The sequence below is a fragment of the Coenobita brevimanus genome, chromosome 55 (assembly GCF_032717465.1).
Source record: "Coenobita brevimanus isolate Jiangsu-jjx chromosome 55, ASM3271746v2, whole genome shotgun sequence".
Classification (NCBI taxonomy): Eukaryota; Metazoa; Arthropoda; class Malacostraca; order Decapoda; family Coenobitidae; genus Coenobita; species Coenobita brevimanus.
In genome coordinates, this window is record NC_137008.1 from 39,909,398 (window position 1) to 39,934,260 (window position 24,863).

A 24,863-nucleotide genomic window follows, 5' to 3' on the forward strand; every position below is an offset into this window, starting at 1 on the left:
ATAAGAGTTCTACATGTGTAATGAGATTTGGTGAAGAATTACTGGAAAGGCATCACCAGAAAAGCATTTCAACTAAGCTCATTAACGTTTTCTGGGTATTTCCTATTCTTTCTCATTCTTTTTCCGGTTCGGCGGTGACTTCCCTTTATTTTTATTATTATTATTACTACTATTATTATCATCATCATCATCATCATCATCATCATCATCATCATTATTATTATTATTATTATTATTATTATTATTATTATTATTATTATTATTTTCGCTCGCCTTTAGAAGGCTGAGCGACAATGTTTTTGCCTGCCTCTGTGTGTGTGTGTGTGTGTGTGTGTGTGTTTCCTTATTTTGCTTGTTTAGAAAAGACTGTCGAAAGTTGAAAACTTTATCTATTAAGCTCGATAAGAATGAAGAGTTGCGGTGGTTCTCTTAGAGTTTTGCCAACCCTCATCTCCCTTCCTCCACTACTTACCCTTCACCCCCTTCATCCATCTCCCTTCCATCTCCTTCTCCTTAATTCCGCTGTCTACCCATCCTTCCTTTCCTCCCTCACTTCCCTACCCCCTGTCTACCGTCTCCTTCCTCATTACCCCGCCTCCCATTCCCTCTCTCCCCCGCCCCCTCATGTCCATTCCGATCCGCCAGACTCCGTGGAAACTAACGCAAGCAGCCCATGCCCAGTATCATCCCTCATACTCCCCACGCTCATGGATTACCACTCTAATACACTTTTCCTCCTGCCAGTGCACAGGCCTATCAAATACCACCCACACTGCCCCCCCTCCCCATCCACACACACACACCCTAAACCCTCGCACTACCACTTACATACCCTTTCCCTTCATATAGGAGCCCAGATACAGTATCATCCCTCACGCCCGCTTGCCCATTCATACGGTGCCAATGTATCAAAACCCGCCCACACCCAATAGTTTCGTATATCATCTTCCATCTGCTCACACATACACCGCACACACACACGTCATTCTAATCTACATCATCGTCCTCCCACCCAAAGTGCCTTCTTCCAGCCCACATCGCCTTCTTCCCACCTACATCGTTCAAATACCACCATCTCCCCAGCCGTACAGCATCATCTTTCTACTCGAAAGGCCCACACCACTCTCCATCCACTCATACTACCAGCACTTACCTCCCAACCTACTCACAGTACTCAGAAAATTATGTCCACCTTGTTCAAACCCACACATCACCTTCCTCCCACCCACATTAATGCATCACATTCCTTCCGCCCACATCACCCATACACCACCACTCTCCCACCCACACACCATCCTCTCCCATCTATACCGCACACACATCGTGCAACTCACTCCTCCCACCTAATGCAAAGTAGAAGGAAGGAAATATCGACAGTGAGGCGTGGGTATAAGAGGTCTGTCTATTTTTTCTGTCAGCCAATCTTGTATTCTATTCATCCATCCATTCACCCACCCATCCATGCATCCATTCATCCATCAATCATTCCTTCCATCCATCCATTGATTCATCTGTTTATATATGTTTATTGTCCAACGTCGCATCCTGTGAGGGGTGGTCCCGACGAAATATGAAATTCCGGCATGTCTGCCCCTCCTCAGTAACGACCCTGCCTCCCACAACACACCACCCTTCCTCATACACTCTTCCTTCTCAGCTCTCCATGTCAGTGGTTCTCATGTTCTGTCAACCTCCCCACAATCACAGAGTCCACTGCTCCCTCACGACTCATTCCATTAAATTTCTCACGGTGGTTGGAACCCTAGTATTCTCTTCTGGCTAACTCCATCGGGCTTTATCCAGCTGCGAATGAGTCGTAGGAGCTTGAGTGTGTTAATAATGCCGCTCCCAACCCTCTCATGGTCAGGACAACGCTAGTATTCTCTTCCAGCTAACGCCAGACGTTTATATTCAGCCGAGTCAATCATAGGAGTCAGAAGCGTTAATAATGTCACCATTAATCCCTTCATGGCTGGAACAACTGCAGTATGCTATTCCGGCTAACGCCAGGCGCTTTTTATAGCAGCAGTCCTATATAGTCTCAATAACTTTGAATACTACTACAAACATATGTACTGGTGCACGCGATATAGCAATGAAATCCGTGCCAATGGGAAGGCTTTAAGTAGAATAAGGTAATACTCTAGTGCCTTCCTGTGTTGTGGTTGGAGCTGTCGCAGCAAATTAACATCTCAGTATCCAGTGATCGTTGCCCGATTCTTCGACTATAACGACGTCCAGTATCTTTAAATGCAGTGTATGCATGTCAGTCAAGAGGTCGTGAAGGGACCCTGTACTCCAAAACTTCATAGACCTCTAGTCAAGGTAATAAAGCATGATGGCAACTCAACGTCACACCCACAACGTCCCAGGTGCGTACTCAGCCTGCAGTGACGGAGCCTATATGGGAAGTTTCTAAATGGTAACATTAATAAGACAGATCTTCAAAACGCTGTCGTAGGCTGAAAGGGTATGACGAAAGTGGGGTGCAAAAAAAAAAAAAAAAAAAAAAAAAAAAAGTTGGAATAATCTCGGCATGCACCTTAGTGAGACGACACTAACTCGAGTGAACAGTGCTTGGAACAGACGGTGAGAAAACTGGAGCTGAATATGCAGAAAATAATGAATAAGTTGGAAATAAACGATTTAGAAGTGGAAATATTATACGAAGTTATGAAAACAACCTGTGTTACAACTGACATATGAAACAATGTACAGGTGAATACGAGAGGCAGGTGAAAGAGTGGGACCGCTAGGCACACGCCCTCAGCAGTACCAACCCCTCATCACCTCCCCCGCCCCTGAAGACCTTCTTGCTGGAGGACACTAACTTGGGTAGAGTATTGCCGTCAGACGTGGATAGTAGGTGCTCAGGACGAAAAATTCAAGGTGCATAATTATAATAACCTGTTTAGGAGCTGGGTGTTTGAGAAGCTAAACTGTATTTCAAAGGAAAGCAAACAGCAGCAGACCTGTTAGTCCTTTTGTGGCTGTTTGGTATAGGGAAGGTTATAACTAACAAAACTATTCTATCAGTCAAAGTCGAGGATAGGAAAGCAGGAAGGCTCCCCCACCCTCCACACACCCATCAAACCCTCCAGCCGAAGCCGAAGGGAAAGAGTGAGAAGGACCACCACGTAGCGGAGAAAACTGTCATGCAAATTTCACAGGCAAGAGGGAAAGGAAATATTATTCTACACCATCTACCCCAAAAGGAAAGTAACACTAAGTCAACAATATTTACCGATCTTGTTCTGCGGGTTTTATCATTCGGGTTCTGAAATCTTCTCCTTTCGGCTACTCCCCTTATGGGTCGCCATAGCGGATCACCCGTTTCCATCGTACTGTCTTCTGCATCTTCTTCTGTTACACCTACCACCCGCATATCCTCCTTCACTACATCCATAAACGTTCTCTTTGACCTTCTTCTCTTTGTCCTGCCTGGTAACTCCATTTCCAGCATTCTTCTCCTGACATACTCCTCATCCATCCTCCGCACGTGTCCAAACCATCTTTGTCTCGCCTCTCTAGCTTTATCCCCAAACTGACGTACGTGCACTGTCTCTCTAATATGCTCATTTCTAATTTTGCCCAACCTCGTCACTCCAGGTGAAAAACGCAACATCTTCAATTCTGCTACCTCCAACTCTGCCTCCTGTCTTTTGTCAGTGGTACCGTCTCCATTCCGTACAACATGGCTGGCCTCACTACATTCTTATAAACTTTCCCTTTCATTTCTGCAGAGACCCTTCTGTCACAGATCACTCCTGCCACCTTTCTCCACCCACTCCATCCAGCCTGCATTCTTGTTTACCTCTACCAAACTCTCCATTACTTTGTACAGTAGACCCCAAGTATTTGAATTCATCTACCTTTGCCACCTCTACACTTTGCAGCTTCATGGTTCCCCTGTCATGTACTCAGTCTTACTTCTGCTTACTTTCATTCCCCTTCTCTCCAGTGCATATCTCCTTCTCTCCAGCTCTGCCTTGACTTCCTCCCTGCTCTCACTACATATGACAATGTCGTCCACAAACATCATTGTCCACGAAGACTCCTGTCTAATCTCATCTGTCAATCTGTCCATCAACATTGCAAACAAGAAGGGGCTCAAAGTCGATCCTTGATGCAATCCCACCTCAACCTTGAAACCCTCAGTCATTCCTACTGCACATCTCATTGCTGTTACACTATCGTCGTACATGTCCTTCACCACCCTCACGTACTTCTCTGCCACTCCTGACTTTCTCATACGGTACCACAGCTCCTCTCCCGGTGCCCTATTATCAGCCCTCTCCAAGTCTATAAACACACAATGCAACTGCTTCTGGCCTTCTCTATACTTTTTCATCACCATTCTCAAAGCAAATATGGCGTCTGTAGTACTTCTCCCTTGCATAAAACCAAATTGCTCCTCACAAATCCTCACTTCTCTTCTCAGCCTAGCTTCCACTACTCTTTCACATATCTTCACTACATGACTAATCAGATTTAAACCTCTGCAGTTGCTGCATCGCTGTACATCACCCTCGTTCTTGAAAATCGGAACTTGAACACTTTATCTCCACTCCTCCGGCATCCTCTCACCCTCAAGGATTTTGTTAAACAATCTGGTAAACCACGTCATAGCCATCTCTCCTAAGCTCCTCCATGCTTCCACTGGTATACCATCTGGGCCCACTGCATTACCATCCTTCTTCCTCTTTATGGCATTCCTCACTTCCTCTATGCTGATCTCTTGCACTTCCCGATTCACTAGGTACAACTCTTCCAATCTTCTTTCTCTCGCATTTTCTATATTCATCATCTCTTCGAAATACTCCTTCCACCTTCTTAGTACACTCTCCTCACTTGTCAGTACATTGCCATCTGCATCCTTTATCATTCTAACTTGCTGCACATCCCGCCCAGCTCTGTCTTTCTGCCTGGCTAAGCGGTACAGGTCTTTTTCTCCTTCTCTGCTATGTAGCATCTCGTACAGCTTCTGGTATGCCTTTTCTTTTGCCTTAGCAACCTCTTTCTTGGCTACGGTCCTCGTCTCCTTGTACTCCCGAATGCCTTCTTCGTCCCTGTGTCTCTCTATATTCTTCTTTGCTTGCTTCTTCCTACTTATGTTATCCTGTACTTCCTCATTCCACCACCAAGTCTCCTTGTCTTCCCTCCTCTGTCCCGATGTCACCCCAAGTACCTTCTTGGCTTTCTCCCTCACCACTTCTGAGATAACTGCCCATCCATCCTCGTCTTCCCTGCCTCCGAAAGCCTGACTCACCTCCTCCCTAAATTTACTACTGAAGTTCTGCTCCTTCAGCTTCCACCACCTAATCCTTGGTTCAGCTCTCTCTTTCCTCCTTGTCTTCACTTTCAAACTCATCTTACCAACCAACACCCTGTACTGTCTTACTACACTCTCCTCTGGCACTACCTAACAATCGCTGAATCCTTTCAAGTTACGTCTCCTACATAGGATATAATGTATATGTGTACTCCTTCCCCCACTCTTATATATAATCCTGTGCTCCTTCTTCTTCTTGAAATAAGTGTTTACAACAGCCACCTTCATCCGTTTTGAAAGATCAACAACCATCTGACCCTCCGCGTTCCTCTCCCCAACACCGTACCTGCCTATCACCTCCTCGTCACACTATTTCCTTCTCCAACATGCCCATTCAAATCCGCTCGCATAACCACTCTTTCCTCCCTGGGTATACTCTGAATCACTGCCTCTACTTCACTCCAGAACTCTTCCTTTTCCTCCAACTGACACCCAACTTGCGGGGCATATGCACTGATGACATTAATCAGACCCCCTCAGTTTCCATCCTCATACTCATTACTCTATCCGACTCTCTTCACCTTCAGTACAATATCTATATACTTTTTCTTCACTACCACCCTTCACCATTTCTCCTCCGGTCCACGCCATGGTAAAACAACTTGAACCCTCCTCCAGTCATCCTCGCTTTACTTCCTTGTCATTTCGTTTTCGGCATACACAGTATATCCATCTTTCTCCTCTCCATCATATTGGCAAGCTCTCTCCCTTTACCCGTCGTCGTGCCCACATTCAAAGATTCCACTCTCATCGCCATTCTTCTACTCTCCCTGCTCTCCCGCTTCCTCTGGAACTGTCTTCCTCCTCTTCTCCTTCTCTCCTTCCTTTGTCCAGCAGCCGCATACTTTCCACCGGCCCCTTGTTGGACAACAGCACCGGTGGCGGTCGTTGTTGACCGAGGCCACGACCGGTCCGGTATGAAGTTTCCTTTTGTGCTCCGCATATTGAGTTGGCTAGCCTTTTTACGCCGGATGCCCTTCCATAACGCAACCCTTCCCATTTATCCGGGCTTGGGACCAGTACTGAGTTGCACCGGCTTGTGCCTCCAGTGGCTGGGTTCTGAAATAACGAGAAAAAAGTATATATATATATATATATATATATATATATATATATATATATATATATATATATATATATATATATTGTTACGGAACAGAGAAAGATAATGTACACTTTAAGTGAGAATACGAAGAGTCACTACTGTCCCGTAAAGTTCCAGGTTCAAAACAAAAGAGTTAGGTAAAATTACAAGTTAAAGTTTAATGCACAAACTAACAACAAAACATTCAGAACTCATAAGGATAATGTAATGGCAAATAAACAGGTTAAATATATGGTTAACTGCAATAGCCTCTATTAACACGAAGTTAGCAAGAGTAAATTTATCTAAGTCAGCCCTGATAAAATGAGATACCAGATAATACTCAGTGAATGCCAGATAAATTATTACAGATACAAACTATTATCAAAAATGACTGACATAAAGATCCATACATGAATTACAAAAACTTCACTAAGTCTACAAATTAAACTTATGCTATACAGTACAAGAAAAAATGCAATAACAGTAATACTCAAATTACACACAGCTGCTAGATGGTTGGAGATTTCTTGAGCACTCACAATAATAATATCTGTATAGGGGAGGACAGAGATGTGAACAAAGTGAGGAGCAGATCTAAGTGGCCATGATGCAGAGACTGAGCTCATTATATAGGGGCCAGCAGAGCCTGATACAACTTGTAATAAGGACGCGCAAATGAAGCGATGGGGACAAAGAGATGACAATCCCGCAAAGTATAACAGAGATGTCGACTTACTCTACTATAACGGTAGAAGGGGGGAACTGAGGCAGAACACGCTCGTGATCAAACATGCAGCATACTGTGCGTTAAAATTACACAAAGGATGATGAAATCATAGGCTATGTAACACCTCCCCACAAAGAAAAAGAAATTTACAAAGGAAATTTCTTATTACTCTAAAACAATCTGTCTAAAGTCTAGATAAGCAATCTGCAATAACATTTTCTTTCCCCTTGACATGTTGTATGTCTAATGAATACTCCTGAAGAAGTAGACTCCATCTTGTCAATCTCTGATTTTTATCTTTAAACTTACTAAGGAATTTCAGTGGGTTGTGATCGGTATAAATGACTATGGGGTCAAAACCAGAACACAAATAAAATGAAAACTGCTGTAAACCCAAAATCAAGGCCAAAAGCTCTTTCTCAATAGTGGAGTAGTTCTTTTGAGGTGGAGCGAACTTCTTACTGTAATAAGATACAGGATGTTCAATACCCTGATCATCCTCTTGCAGCAAAACAGCCCCAGCTCCTGTATCACTTGCATCAACAGCCATCTTAAAAGGCTTAGCAAAATTTGGAGTAGCGAGCACTGGCTGACTTAATAGAATAGCTTTAAGTTTGTTGAAAGAGGATTCACAGTTATCGGTCCAGACAAATTTAACTCCCTTTTTCAGTAGGTCTGTAAGTGGTGATACAAGAATAGAAAAGTTAAGAACAAATCTCCTGTAATAACCTACCATTCCCAAAATCTTTGTAGCTCTTTCCTACTTTTAGGACTGGGAAGATCACTTATAACCTGAACCTTAGCTCCTGGTGGTGCAACATGTCCATCACCAATTACATACCCAAGGTACTGAACTTTAGCTTGACCAAACTCACACTTTGATAAATTAGCTACAAGATTAGCCTGAACTAAACGGTCAAGAAATTTACTGACATGGCATAGATGATCTCTCCAGTTGTCACTGAAGATTAATACATCATCAATATAAACAACACACCCTGCCAAACCCTCTGTTACAACATTCATGAGCTTCTGAAATGTGGCTGGTGCATTTTTCATACCATATGGCATTACCGAACATGCAAAAGCCTTTCCTAGTGTTACAAAACATGAGATCTCCCTAGCACGTTCAGTCATAGGTACTTGCCAGTATCCCTTTAACAAATCAAACTTACTTATGTACCTAGCCTTTCCGATCTTGTCTATGCAATCTTCTACACGAGGGAGAGGGTAAGTGTCTGTTTTAGTTATCTGATTAACACGTCTGTAGTCGATGCAAAGCCTATGTGACCCACCTGGCTTAGGGATTAGAGTGACAGGAGAACTCCACTCGCTCTGACAGGGCTCAATCATCTTGTGGTCCAACAGGTAGCCAAGCTCCTTCTGGATGAGAGGAACTTTCACTGGGTTCACACGGTAAGGAGGCAATTTAATTGGCTTTGCGTCTCCAACATCGACATCATGCATCAACACAGTGGTTCTTCCTGGAGTAGCACGGAACACTTGCGGGTACTCCTGCAGTAATGCCGAAAACTCCTGCCTTTCCTTGGGTGGTAGATGAGAAAGCTTAGTCTGGAGATCATTCATGATATCAGGATTCTTCCCCAAACTATCACTCAGGCTCATACTGCATGGGAGAGAGCTTCACTTGCAGACTCGGGTGGAACAGCTACAGTGCAGACTGGATTATTTTCGTCCCGCCTGTGATATAACTTTAGCATGTTGATGTGACATAGTTGCTTGCTCTTTCTACGATCTGGCGTGGCGATGACATAGTTGACATCACTGAGTTTCTTCTCCACGAAATAAGGGCCACTAAACTTGGCTTGAAGAGGTTGCCCATGAACTGGTAGCAGAATCAAAACCTGATCTCCTGGCTGAAAGTGGCGTAACCTGGACTTCTTATCATACCAAGTCTTCATCTTCTCCTGAGCAGCTCCTAAATTCTCTCTCGCCAGCTGTAAAGCAGTGGACAGCCGTTCTTTGAACTTCATCACATACTCCAGCAGGTTGACGTCATCTCCCTCCGACAGCCAGCATTCCTTGAGTAACTTAAGGGGTCCTCTTACTTCATGGCCAAACAGTAGTTCAAAAGGTGAGAAGCCCAGTGATTCATTTGGAGATTCTCTTGCGGCAAACACAACGAATGGAAGACCTTTATCCCAGTCTTTCTGATGTTCCAAACAGTATTTCTTGAGCATCGATTTGAGTGTTTGATGATATCTCTCCAACGCTCCTTGGGTCTGGGGATGGTAAGCTGAAGACGTGATCTGGGTGATGCCCAACTCTTTCAGAGACTGCTTGAAAACGTTTGACATGAAATTACTTCCCGGTCTGACTGTACCTCCTTGGGCAAACCAAACTTTGTGAAGAACCCTAGCATTTCCTTAACCACGTTCTTTGCTGAGATATTTCTAAGTGGAATGGCTTCAGGATAACGAGTAGCCATATCAATCATGGTCAACACATAAGAAAATCCTGAAGAAGTCTTAGGAAGAGGGCCCACAATATCCACCAACACACGGGTGAAAGGCGCCTCAAAAGGAGGAATGGGAACTAGAGGTGCAACCTTTTCAGTCTGATTACACTTCCCTACAACTTGACAGGTGTGACAAGACTTACAATACCAGGAAATATCCCTGAAGATACCTGGCCAGTAGAAGTGTTTCAAAATGCGTGCCACAGTCTTCCTCACTCCAAGGTGTCCTGCCAAACTGGAATCATGAGCCACTCTAATGATATCCTGCCTACAAACACGAGGGATGACAACTTGATGTACAACCTCCCATTCACAGTCGGCTGATGCTGTTGGGGGTCTCCACTTCCTCATAAGTACTCCTGACTTTACATAATAACAAGTAGAAGCACCGGCTGACTCTTCTTCACTGTAAGCAGAGTTAGCTAGACCTTTCAACTCAGGGTCAGCAACCTGCAACTCAACCAACTCTTGATGAGACAAATTATCAACACTACGGGGTACTGCCTCATCTGGTGAGTGGTCCAAATTAGCAAGAAAAGTGTCAGCTAGGATAACATCATCATCATCATTATCCTCTAAATCACCAGTAACTTTAGACTTAGCCCTAGTGACAGCACATGCAGGGAACACATCAGGGACATCACAATCCTGGGACGCAGCCACTGGCTCACTAGACAACTGAGGAGCTGGACACACTTGACTTCCACCAATATCATTTCCAAGTAAGAAAGTTACACCTGACATTGGGAGTGTCTCAACCAACCCAACCATAACAGAACCATTAACAAAACCAGACTCTAAATTCACTCTGCACAGAGGGACAGAGAAGTAATTATTCCCTACACCTTGTAAGATTACAGTTTCATCAGAGGAATTAACATTAGAGCCTAGAACACTGGTCAGCATAAGGGATTGGCAAGCACCTGTATCACGATATATTTTAACTGATTTCCTGTCATTACTGTCCAGAGGACTGACAAAACCATCAGACAGGAAATTAGCACATGAACTCTTGAGAGTGTCACCCACGTTACTGCTCAAAAGAGGAGCTCCATCATGAGAATTTAAGTTACCCTCAAAGCAGGTTCAGTTAACTCAGTTAAAGAATTCTGGGAACTCTCAAGAGTGGACACTAGACCAATTGACTGAATATTTAAAGACTCCTTTTTGTTCACATCACGCTGTCTCCTGAAACATCTCTCCGTAGTATGACCAAGCTTACTACAATAAGTACATTTACTTTTCTGAAATCTAGAGGTGAAGCTGGTATTTACTTCCTGAGAAACATCATCCTTATTCTCTTTCCTGTTACCTGTACTCTGAGTAGAGGCAACGTACTGACTCTCAGCTTTCCCTTTTTCTCTAGAATATCTCTTGTGAGTGAGAACATACTCATCAGCTAAAACTGCAGCATCAGACAAATTATCTATTCTTTTCTCATCAAGATATAGGCTTACATCTTTATAAATACACCTTTTGAAATCCTCCAGCAAAATCATCTGCTTAAATTTAATAAAATCAGAATCCACATTCTTAGAATTTAACCACTGCTCTAACAAATCTTCTTTGATTTTTGCATACTCAACATGGGATTGCTTATCTTGCTTGTAAGTTGTCCTAAATTTTACTCTATAGGCTTCAGGAACAAGCTCATAGGCCTTAAGAATCAAGCTCTTAACTACTTCATAATTATCAGACTGATCCTGAGGCAAAGATGCATAAGTTACTTGAGCTTTACCGGTGAGAACAGTTTGAAGGAGTACTGGCCAATACTCCTTAGGCCAATTAAAACCTGTAGCTACCCTCTCAAACAACTGAAAATACTTTGTTAAATCAGATTCATTAAAAGGAGGGACAAGTTTAACATTTTTAGCCACATCAAAATCATCAGAGCTAGATGATCCAGTTCCACCTTGTTTCATGCGATACTCATGGTCTGCCTGAATCCTGGCAAGTTCAATTTGTGCCTGTATCTGTGCCTCCTGAATCCGAACCTGAGATTCCGCCTCCTTAGCCTGAGACTCAGCCTCCTTAGCACGTGCTTGAAATTCAGCCTCCTGAATACGAGCCTGAGACTCCGCCTGCTTAGCATTTGCCTGAAATTCAGCTTCTTTAGCACGAGCCTCCTGCAGAGCTAGCTGTAACTTAGCTAATTCAATCTGCGTTTGCTCATTTGGAGGAGTTACATTAAACAAGCTTTTATTAATCATGCCAACAATTTGATCCTTAGAATGATGAGAGTGAACTGCAATTCCCAATTGTTGAGCAACAAGCTTAAGTTCATTCTTTGTTCTGTTTTCTATATCACACACTGTTTGCACATTTGACAAAAAGTCCTTGGCTTCATCAAGTGTAGTAATAGTAGACATAATTAATAAGTAACAGTCACAAAATATCAAGCAATATCCTTATGATAATATCCTGAATATCCTGATATGAGGTCGCCAAATTTATGTTACGGAACAGAGAAAGATAATGTACACTTTAAGTGAGAATACGAAGAGTCACTACTGTCCCGTAAAGTTCCAGGTTCAAAACAAAAGAGTTAGGTAAAATTACAAGTTAAAGTTTAATGCACAAACTAACAACAAAACATTCAGAACTCATAAGGATAATGTAATGGCAAATAAACAGGTTAAATATATGGTTAACTGCAATAGCCTCTATTAACACGAAGTTAGCAAGAGTAAATTTATCTAAGTCAGCCCTGATAAAATGAGATACCAGATAATACTCAGTGAATGCCAGATAAATTATTACAGATACAAACTATTATCAAAAATGACTGACATAAAGATCCATACATGAATTACAAAAACTTCACTAAGTCTACAAATTAAACTTATGCTATACAGTACAAGAAAAAATGCAATAACAGTAATACTCAAATTACACACAGCTGCTAGATGGTTGGAGATTTCTTGAGCACTCACAATAATAATATCTGTATAGGGGAGGACAGAGATGTGAACAAAGTGAGGAGCAGATCTAAGTGGCCATGATGCAGAGACTGAGCTCATTATATAGGGGCCAGCAGAGCCTGATACAACTTGTAATAAGGACGCGCAAATGAAGCGATGGGGACAAAGAGATGACAATCCCGCAAAGTATAACAGAGATGTCGACTTACTCTACTATAACGGTAGAAGGGGGGAACTGAGGCAGAACACGCTCGTGATCAAACATGCAGCATACTGTGCGTTAAAATTACACAAAGGATGATGAAATCATAGGCTATGTAACAATATATATATATATATATATATATATATATGTATATATATATATATATATATATATATATATATATATATATATATATATATATATATATATATATATATATATATATATATATATATGTATATATATATATATATATATATATATATATATATATATATATATATATATATTTATATATATATATATATATATATATATATATATATATATATATATATACATGTGTGTGTGTGTGTGTGTGTGTGTGTGTGTGTATGTATGTATGTATGTATTATTCAGAAGTAAACATACTAAGCTGGGAGTTAGAAGACATATTTATCCAAGCCACCTTTAAAGGTTAGCATTGTATTATAGTTTACCACACTGAAGGACAGATTGTTCTATATATTTACAACTCTCAATATTAGGTCCAGTTCTTTTCAATATATATGTCACTGATCTCTCTCAGAATGTAACAGACTGTTTTCTTATACAGTATGCTGATGATACTCAGTTCATACACACGAACAGACTTTAAGCAAGGTAAAACACTACTTTAACAAGCGTTGTGTCATACTGGACACGAAAAAAGACTCAGTGACTGTTTATTGGCACAAGAGCACTCATATCAAGAATACCTAAGTGCACCACAGTCCAAGTTGATGATGCTCACATTCCACCTAGTAGCTGCGTGAAGAACTTGTGTCATTATTTTAATACTCATATGTTGTTCAGGATGTACATCACGGAAATGAGTCATAAAGTTTCTGGAACTCTTATGTACTGTATATAAACCGAATACAGGATGTGTCCAGTAATTAAACTAGAGTAACTAAAACTCTTGTAATTAATTACGAAATGACAGTGTGGGGTACGACTAATATAATGCGACTAAACAGAGTACAAAAACTACAACACTTTGCTGCTAGAATAGAAGTGGGTGGAACATTTAAGTCTGACCACGTTACTTCATTCCTAGAGGAACTACAATGGTTAAAAGTATCCCAGAATAGATTTTTGAACAGCGCATAATGAATTACACATACTTAGAGAGAGGGGTTTCGTGACTAGCTTTTAACACTTCCTGCGGTTAGGAACAGTTATGAAGTACACACAAGGAAATAAAGCCTTCTTTATGAACCAAGATGCAAAACTAATTATGCTTCAAGATCTGCATTACCCAAGGGTCGTACATTATGGAATGCCTTGCACTCGGGTGTAAAGGAGGCAACCGGTATGTTACCTTTAGGGAAAACCTTGCTAGTCGCCTACATAGTCATGATATACCTGTATAATGGTTACTAAAAAAAATCTGATAAGTTATGTTCTCAGCCATGACTTGTCTGTATAGCGATTCACTGTATTTTACTAAACCATGTGTACTTGTGCATTTTGCATGTAGCCTACATATAATACAGTACCGGTTGGCGAGTGAAGATCAGATGAGGGGAAGGATGTTGAGAGGGTTATGGGAGTTATTGTGAAAGTTTTTGGGGAGGGAACGAGTACCGTAGTAGATGGTTTGCACGCAGTGGCAGGGCATGAGGCTCCAGAAAAATTAACTGGGGAGCTTGGAGTGCCTGGAGTATCTGAGAATGAGATGTTACTTAGCTATGTGTGGGATGGGAGTTGGTGGTTGTATTCACAAGTATTGTTACTGATGATGAAGTTACTTTAGGCTCATCCAGAGACCGGGAGAGATACCTTGGTTCTCTGGTGCAAATAAACGTTTCGTGTCCCCTGAACTTTAGCCATACTGACAACCGCCCCCTCCCCCGAAGTAAGCAAATAAACGGTAATTCTCACGATGTATGTTCTGTTCATTTCGTGTGAAAGATCATCAGACTTATATCAAAAACAGATAATATTAAAGTCTATTTATACCACATTAATGAACTCCTGCCTTGCTTTTCTGGCTCTCCCTGGATCCGGGTCCTGGTGTTTTGGTAAGTACCATGAACACGCACGTATCTGGACTCATCTTGACATGAGCTCAGTAGACTACAGGAAACCATCTACTTCAGCTTCCCAGAGATCTTTTGGTGAGATTATGTTGGCGGACTGTCTGTGCTGTGAATGTAAGGTGCATGAGGCTAGTGTGTTATGGTGTGGGGGTTGTACTGCAGTGAGGGCATAGTGGATTGTTTGTGAGTTGTATTTTTGTTAGTACTGAAGCAGGGATTACTGATAGCCATTTTGACTAGGTACACTCGTGTCACTCTCGGTTGGGTAGTTTCTGAAAAATAAATGTATGATGGGGGCTACAGAAGGGTGCTGTTTGGATGGAGATTTAGATGGCTGTGGTGGCGAAGTGTCTGCATATATGTTCGTATAATCTAATATTGGGCGTTGGAGGATGGGTGTTGCTGAGGCATCCGGTGTATTACTGGGAGCTTGTCCAGCTTTTGTTTCATGTTTGGATTGGTGCCTTGTAAGGTTATAAGGTGTGATGAATTTTGTGCTGAAGCAGTGAACAGTGAATTTCCAATGTTCAGTGATCATTGACTGGGAATACGTTTGTTTTTTTAGTGCTTTGGTATATGTGGTACTTGTTTTTTTTTTTTTTTTTTTTTTATGCGAGGAAGAAGGAACCAAAGGCCATGGCCCGCAGTAACAATTCCTTCCAAGAGAAAAACAAAATACAATAGAGAGCCAAATTCAAGATCCGATCATTTTGAGATGCCTGGACACACTGCGTTTGAAAGACTGGAGATCATAGGCAGCAGGAAATACAGACAGAGGGAGACAGTTCCAGAGCTGACCTGTTGCATAAATGAAAGACTGGGAGTAACGGTTAACTCTTGCATTAGAGAGTTGGACAGAAAAGGGATGAGAGTTTGCTGCCAGACGGGTGCTACGCGCCCGTCGTAGAGGTGGAGGAATGCAAGCAGACAGTTCAGAGGAGCAGTGACCATTAAAGTAGCGATAGAAAAGAGATAAAGATGCAACAGTGCGGCGAAGAGACAGAGGTTGAAGGGAGTCAGTAAGAGGAGGAGAGTTAATGAGACGAAAAGCCTTTGACTCCACCCTATTGAGAAGAGCTGTATGTGGGGAGCCTCCCCACACATGAGAGTTGTACTCCACACAGGGACGGATAAAACCTCTGTATAGAGTCAACAATTGTGCAGGGGTAAAGAAAGAGCGGAGTCGGCTTAGCACACCCAATCTCTTGGAAGCAGATTTTACAAGAGATGTAATATGATCTTTCCAAGATAAGTCCTGAGTAAATGAAACCCCAAGCATGTTCAAGGATGATGCAGGATTCAGCTGAATATTATTAAACATTAATGGGTATAACTGTGGAAGATTTTGTCGGGTTGATAGGTGTAAGAACTGAGTCTTAGATGCATTAAAGACAACCATATTATTTTTACCCCAGTCAGCGATACGAGCCAAGTCAGACATTAGGTGTGCCATAGCCTCATCCCTTGTTTCTTGAAGTAACTGTTGAGATGGGCGTTGCGGAAACCGAATGGAAAGGTGAAGGGTGGAGTCATCAGCGTATGAGTGGATAGGGTTAGATGTACAGCTTAGAAGATCATTGATGAATAAAAGGAAGAGAGTTGGTGATAGGACAGAGCCCTGAGGAACACCACTGTTGATAGATCTAGGAGAAGAACGATGGCCGTCTACAACAGCGGCTATAGAACGACCAGAAAGGAAGCTAGCGATGAAGGCACAGATAGAAGGATAGAAACCGTAGGAGGGCAGTTTGGAAATTAAAGATTTATGCCAGACTCGATCGAAAGCCTTTGAGATGTCAAGTGCAATGGCAAAGCTTTCGCCAAAGTCCCGAAAGGAGGATGACCAGGAGTCTGAAAGGTAGGTGAGAAGATCGCCAGTGGAGCGTCCCTGACGGAACCCATACTGACGATCGGAAAGAAGGTTGTGATAGGAAAGATGCCTTAAAATTTTTCTATTAAGAATTGACTCGAAAACTTTTGAAATACAGGACGTTAAAGCAATTGGACGATAGTTGGAGGGTTGGGAGTGGTCACCCTTCTTTGGGACTGGCTGAATGAGAGCAAACTTCCAGCAAGAAGGAAAGGTACAAGTTGACAGACAAAGGCGAAAGAGTTTGCCTAGGCAGGGTGTAAGCACAGAAGCACAGTTCTTGAGAACAACAGGAGGGACCCCATCAGGCCCATATGCCTTGTTAGTACTGAGGCCAGTGATGGCAGAAAATACATCAACTGAAGAAATTTTAATGTCAGCCATGAGGAAGTCAGAGGGGAGAAGTGATGGAGGAACAGCACCGGAATCGTCTAAGGTGGAATTGGAGGAGAAAGTCTGTGCGAAGAGATCTGCTTTATCAGTAGAAGAAATAGCTACAGAACCATCAGAGTAGAAAAGAGGAGGGAAGGATGATGAGGTAAAGTTGTTAGAAAGATTTTTGGCAAGGTGCCAGAAGGAGCGGGAAGAATTTGAGTTGGAGAGTTGAGAGCATTTAGTATGGATGAAATTATTTTTAGTAGAGCGAAGAACAGACTTAGCACGATTCCGGGCAGAAACGTAAAGATGATGTGATTCAGGGGTGGGTTGGCTCCGGTACCTTTTGTAGGCCCTCTCCTTGTTGCGGACAGCATTAGAACAAGCGTGATTAAACCAAGGCTTTCTTGCGTTAGTCAAAGGATATGAGAAAGGAATGTATGCTTCCATGCCCGAGAGAATAACCTCCGTAATGCGCGAGGCACACTCAGATGGCTCCCGGCCATGGAAGCAATAATCATTCCAGGGAAAATCAAAGAAGTACTGCCTGAGGGCCTCCCAGTTCGCGGCTCCAAAATGCCACAGACGACGTTTCCCTGGTGGGTCCACAGGCCGTACTGGAGTGATAGGACAGGTTAAGGTAATAAGATTGTGATCGGAGGAGCCCAACGGAGAGAAAAGATTAACAGAGTAAGCAGAAGGATTAGTTGTGAGGAAGAGGTCAAGTATGTTGGAGCTCTCTCCAAGGCGGTCAGGGATTCGGGTAGGGCGCTGTACAAGCTGCTCTAGGTCATTAAGGATAGAAAAGATGTAGGCTTGTTCACCAGGTGGATCCGTGAAAGGAGAGGAGAGCCAAAGGTGGTGGTGAACATTGAAATCTCCAAGAATGGAGATTTCAGAGAAAGGAGAAATGGACAGAATGTGTTCCATCGTAGAAGTAAGATAGTCGAAGAATTTTTGATAGTCAGTAGAATTAGGGGATAAGTAAACAGCACAGATATATTTAGTCAGAGAATGACAGGAAAGCCGAAGCCAGAGTGTGGAGAATTCAGAAGAATCAAGTTCAGGAACACGAGAGCAAGATAAGTCGTTGCATATGTATACACAACAGCCACCTTTGGCTTTGAAATGAGTATAGAGAAAGTAGGAGGATACAGAAAAGGGTTTGCTGTCGGTTGCCTCAGACAGCTGAGTCTCCGTCAGAAAAAGAAGGTGAGGTTTAGAGGAGGAGAGGTGGTGCTCAACAGAGCGAAAGTTAGATGAAAGGCCGCGAATGTTGCAGAAATGAAGAAGAAGAGAGTCAGACAGTGGTTCCAGGCACCTTGAGTCGTCACCGGGAGAGGGGCAGATGGCGGGGGCATTTATGGTCCCCCCCCCCTGGGGACTCCGAGGCTTGATTGATAGACGCCATTTTTGTTGATTTTTGAAAAGGAAGTGTAGTGTGTACTTTGCATGTAGTTTGGTGAAGATAGTTAGAGAAATTTGTACTCGAGAGCATGCTGGCCTACTCTCTGTGTAACTGAGACACTGAAAAAGTTCAGCAAAGGGGGATGGTCAGGAACTAGTCCTGAGGGCTGATGAAACGGGAGCTCCAGCACTCCCTGTCATCAGCTTTCCATCCACCTCGGGAGTACTGCCCTGCTCGACTGGTGCTACAGTCTACTCCTCTGTTTATTATGATAATATTCTTAAATCTATGTATTGTGCATATAAAACTTTTCCATATTAGTGTCTGTTAAGGTTGGGGTCCAGCTTGCAATCATTAATTGTCATTTAAATGAATTACTTGCAGATTGTTGTCAGTGATTTCTTCTGTCCGAAGGTAGTGCCTGTGAGTGTTTTCAAGGCATCAGGTTCATAAGATGCCTTGGCATTGGTGCAACTTGTATAGGCTACTGATTATATACTGAGAAGAGGTTACATCTGTATCCAAAGTCAGATCAAGATTTTTGTGGTGTCTCTCCAAGGAAGTGACTGGATACAGAGGGAGACTTGAGGTTATGTATGAGATTCGTGTCTGGAGTAAAGGGAGTGAAGGTTGATTTGGTTGGTGAAGCAGCCATTCTGTTTTGTTTAAGCTCTTGTTCTAGTGAATAAACTGTAGGCATTGTTGAAACTGGTCTGCTACTTGTTGAGTTTTGTTGGGGAAGCTTACATTCTGTGTTTATATAAACCATTAATTTAGCGAGCATAGGTACTTTCAGAGCTGACCTGCTGCTTGTGGAATTTTGCAGTTTGTAAATCTTTAACCGTCTCTGAAATAATAATTGTGACAATTTTTGGTGCTTAGTTTGGAGCTCTTTTACTTTTATTTTCGGCAATGCGATGGATATTTTGAGAAAAGTCAGTTCATTAATATTTTCTACATTTTCATGAGCTTTCCAACGATGTGTGTAGACCCGTTGTACCTTTAATTGTTTCCGAAATAACGCATTTTTAGTGATGCTTTGTCCTCAGTTTGGCTCCTTTTTTTTTTTTTTTTTTTTTTTTCCAGGAAATTTGGTTGCTAGTTTTGAAAAAGAAAAAGAAAATCACTTAAATAACACCCACTGCCTTCTTAAAAGCTTCTCAACGATGTGTGATAGCAGCGGTAGTTTTAATAGTATCCAAAATATTAAAATTTTAGTGCTGTGCGAAAACGAAACTTGACCTGTGTAACAGTGTTCTCGCTCGCTTCTTCGCTTACTCAATTGATAACCCTCAAAGAACAGTGTCACGAACTGCATTAACATATTGTGCAGTAGTTTCATCCTCCTAGATATACATAAGAGAAAAAGAATACTACCAAAACTTTATGCCATGTAACAGTGGTTATGATTAGCTGAAAATATGAAACTAGAAATATTTTGTCCAGGCAACATTTAAATATAAGTACTGTTTCAGTCTACTATGTCGTAGTGTATATCTATCCATCTATCTATCTATCTCTCTATCTACTGTATATATATATATATATATATATATATATATATATATATATATCATCATCTGGACCTCCTTTCCCACCCAAGGGCAGAGTGAGGAGTAGCAATGTCCAGACAGCACAAACTTGCCCAATCCAAATAGGCCACACTTCCATTCACTCATCATTCAAACCCCCCGGAATCCTGTCTCTACCGGATACGCCAGAAACATTCACCAGTTCTGCAGCTTCACACAAACGTATCCGATTGAGTCAGTCCGGACGCTGTCATGCTCACAAGGGGTGCCAAAATCCCTGATCATGCACTTCTCCTCACAACATTCATCCAGCCAGCTCGAGCTCTTGTCAGTTCCCTAGCCTCACCGACTTCCAAACTTCTCTACCTCAAACACTCATCCACCATATCTCTCCACCTTCTCCTTGGCCTACCTCGCTTCCTCCCTCCTTCAAATTCGCTCAGGTATACCTTTTCACCACTCTATTGTTATCCATTCTTTCCACATGACCATACCATCTCAGGACGCTGTCTTTGATTCTGGTGTCCACCGACTTCCTCACTCCACACCTTTTACGAATCACATTATTTCGCATCCTATCCACCCTCTGTACTCCACATACATTCCTCAGCAGTCCCATCTCCACTGCTCTTATTCTTGACTTTTCATTTTCATTCCACACCATAGTCTCACATCCATATGTTAAAGTTGGCACTAACATTCCCTCATGTAAGCCTCGTGCAGCTGCAACACTCAAGCCTCTGTTTCTTATCAAGGCCTTCATTGCACCAGCTACTTTTCTTCCTTGTATCACTCTACTTTCAACTTCTTTTGCACATTTTCCTCTCTTTACCATCACTGTGCCCAAGTATTTGAACTCTCTCACCAATTGCAGTCTCTCTTTATTCACTGTGACATCACACTGGGAGTCACCTTCTCTCTCATTAACCATCACTTTACTCTTCTCTACATTTACTCTCCTGGCACGACGCTCACAGACGTCATCAAAACGCTGCATTAACCTACCAAGTTCTTCTCCGGTACTTGCAAGCAGTACTGCATCATCAGCATACAACAAATTTGAGATATTCCATCTATCAACATATATATATATATATATATATATATATATATATATATATATATATATATATATATATATATATATATATATATATCAGCCATCAAGATGAAATGCTTCTCTTCGCTGAGCCAGTGTTACTACCAGGAATTTTGGGAAATCTGATTCTGAATGCTAAAAAAAAATCTGTAGAAATCTGTAGATCCCCCAAAGTTACCATACCATCAAAACCCCTGTAAAACAATCTGCGGCTTAGGGTGGAAATTTATGACTATACTGTCCTATATTCTCCCCAGTCCCCCCTCCCTCGCTGTCTCTGATTTTTTCACTATCTGACTTGAGAAGTTACATACAGTACCATAAATTGAAAATGGAATGTGGCCAGAATAGCATCGTTATAGAGAGACTAAAAAGAAAAAAGAAAAGAAAACGAAAAAAAGAAAGAAAAAAAGAACTAGGCTATGGCAAGGAGGGTGTTTTTTTTTTCTTTCTTTGAAAAAATTCCCAATGTACAGCCAGTTTGTCATCATTTGATGGAACTGGGCCTCTCACACAGTTTGAATCAAAATAGTAGTTGCGTGAAATTTGCCGAGCCTTATGAGGTAGGAATGAATCCCCCTGGTTACATATCAAATTAACCTTCCAGTCTGACTATACTTGTGATCATTTCATAACTCGTGTAGTTCTGGACCCAAGTCATATTTTATGGAAAATTTAAAAAGCTTTTCCAGGTGAGATTATGTTGTTCTTTACATCCCTCCTTTATACAAAGGCAGGGTTTGTTTTGCTTGACAACTAATGAAGCCGGTAACCACACACAGCATGTGAAATGTTATCTTACTGGGAAATTTGAAATTTTTCAAAAAGAGGTAAATTCTATATATGCTGAGTTTCTTCTTATCCAAGAAGAAAGCGACGTCCTTATTATATAATGAAAATGGCTTCCGATAAAAAAATCTGTAGATTAAGGCTTTAAAAAATCTGGTAATATAAAAATGCCCTTGCAGCCTGTAAATGTACTGTACTATGGGTCACAAAAGTATCGGTGCACGGGGGGTCCGATACCTTCCGAAAATATTCAATCATCTGTTGATGGAACAACGTCTCGTTTGTATGAACAATGTTTATATAAACATAACATCTGCTATGTGTTTGCAAGAGGATATTGCTAATTGGCGATAAATGACACCTCCTGACATCAGGGCTACCAATGTGGGGTAGGTCGGACACTAATCTTTCGGGGACCTTCGTTCTGGGGTCCCAGATGATTCACACATATTATGCACCGAAACTTTTGTGACCAATAGTACAAATAAATCTACAGAAGTGGCAACACTGCACTGGAGTGAAATCACTGGCTGTTTATTGTCAAACTAATGCGATAAATGTTGATTGACCGGTCAATTGTTCGTGAATTTCCTAGTGTTTGTGTTTCCGTAAGTTCTTTGTATGGGCTAGTTGAATCTTCACCTGATATCGATTTTGCCTTAAGGTTGCCAGTAGAAGGGAAGTATGGTAGGCCAGGGCCTGGATTTACTAAAGCCCACTGCATACAGATATTCTTGTGGCCAACGTTACGAACAGCTAAGGAAACTCTGTACGGAGGTAGTTTCCAAGATCCACTCACACTTGGTATTTTCTGACCGTTCTTAGGCCTTCATGGGCTATGGAATATCTTTGACTGAGGTCAGTGTCACTGTATCGTCACAAACCTCCGTAGTCATTCACAGTATCTGTAGTAGAAGCGACCCAGGGAAACGACCAGTCACTAAACACTTGGCGGGGTGGCTGGCTTGTTTACATATGGGGCAAAGAGACGTCCCTTATAGTAAATGAAAATGGCTTGGATGCCTTGATTCTTGTTTAATTTATGACATTACACCTATAATTTGTCAGATAAGTCCATACTTTCGTAGTCTGGCTGATAGTAACCTAAATTGTGCATAAATATAAGAAAGCTTGGGTTAGCAAGAGAAGCTGTGACTGGCTCGTTAATCCCTGTGTCTGTCTCCGACCAAGCTACACATCTCATAACCAGTCTTAATTTACCAGACATACTCCATCATACACAGGCTAAATATTTTCTGTTGCAGTAATCTGGGTAAAACTTGAATTTTAGTAAAAAAAAAATGCTGGAAGTGGTTAATCACAATTTAGGTGGTATTTCAAGCATAGGTATCTCCAAGGAGAAATAGGATCACCTTATTTTGCAGTTTACTCAAGTTTTTTTCCCTTTACCAAAGATCTTCGTGGGATTCTTTGAGTATTTGCAGGGTGCACTCTCAAGTTTCGATGCTTTTTACTTCTTTTAAAAGTGATGAAGAGCGTTTAGTCTTTCCGACAAGGAGAGCATGTTTTCACCCCTGTTTGCTTGTTTGTTTGTTTGTCTGTTGGGAGGATTACTCAATAACTAAAAGAAAGATTTGGACCAAACTTGGTGAGTAGATAGCCCATGTCCCAGGGAACAATCATTTAACTTTTGGGACCGATCCGGATCTTATTACAGATTCTGGATCCGGAAAACATTTTTTTTTTTTTTTTTTTTTGTAAAATCCTAGTCAACTAGAGAGGCAAGCAGTGGAGCACATCTCTCCGACAAAGGCAACGTAATTTCCAAACCACTCTTCATAATGAGTTAGGTTTTCTCATCACTGATTAGCTTTTCTTAAAAAAGTGTTTTCCGGATCCAGAATCTGTAATACGATCCGGATCGGTCCCCAAAGTTAATCGATTGTTCCTGGGACATGGGCTATCTACCCACCATATTTGGTCCAAATATCTCTTATAGTTTTTGAGTAATCCTGCTAACAGACAAACAGACAAACAAACAAAAGGGTGAAAACATACTCTACTTGTCGGAGAGAATGATGGGAAAACCTAACCTATTATGAAGAGTGGTTTGGAAATTACGTTGCTCTTGTCGGAGAGATGCGCTTGAGTGCCCGTTTGGTTTATTTCTGTTTTTACTTTCCATTCTCCAACGGCGCCGATGACAGGCGGACGTCATCTTGGAACGCCAGTTTTGGCACGAAATTACTCTTCTCGGTGATGATTTACGTAAACAGCCTAAATTTTCGTAAAAGCCCTACCTAATTTAGCCTATCGCGACCTAACGTAACCTATTTTATGCTAACTTAGCCAAACTTATCGTAACCTAGCCTAATTTAACCCATCCCTCTGTAACTGTATTTTCCTTGTTTGTTGATGTATCTTCTTCATACTGGAAAACTCAAGATTTTGTGCACCTTCACAAAGTCAGTGAAACAATCCAAAGAGTTAAGTATACATACGGTATATATATATATATATATATATATATATATATATATATATATATATATATATATATATATATATATATATATATATATATATATATATATATATATATATATAATGAGCCTCTGTGGTACAGTGGTAAAATGTGCGTTTTCGTACACTGAAGAACGAGGGTTCGCGCCCCACCTAATAAACTTTGAGAGCGTTCTTCTGGCCACGTACTGCATTGGCGGACATCAGGGGTGCTGTGGTTGAACCAGTGTCGCATATTATAAAGTATGCTTGCACCCAGTTGGCTTGCGCGGGCCGATTACACTTGGCTCACAGACTACACACACATCCAAAGCCACTCCAACACTACAGTACATTTAAAAGCACTTCTCACCCTACGTACTGTACAATCTCTACCAGACAGCCTAAGCCACTTGGCAGAGATACATTGACTGTATCGTCCCCGCTTCTGGTGGGATAGGCAGTGGACATTCAAACGGCTGATAAGATGAGAAGAAATATATATATATATAT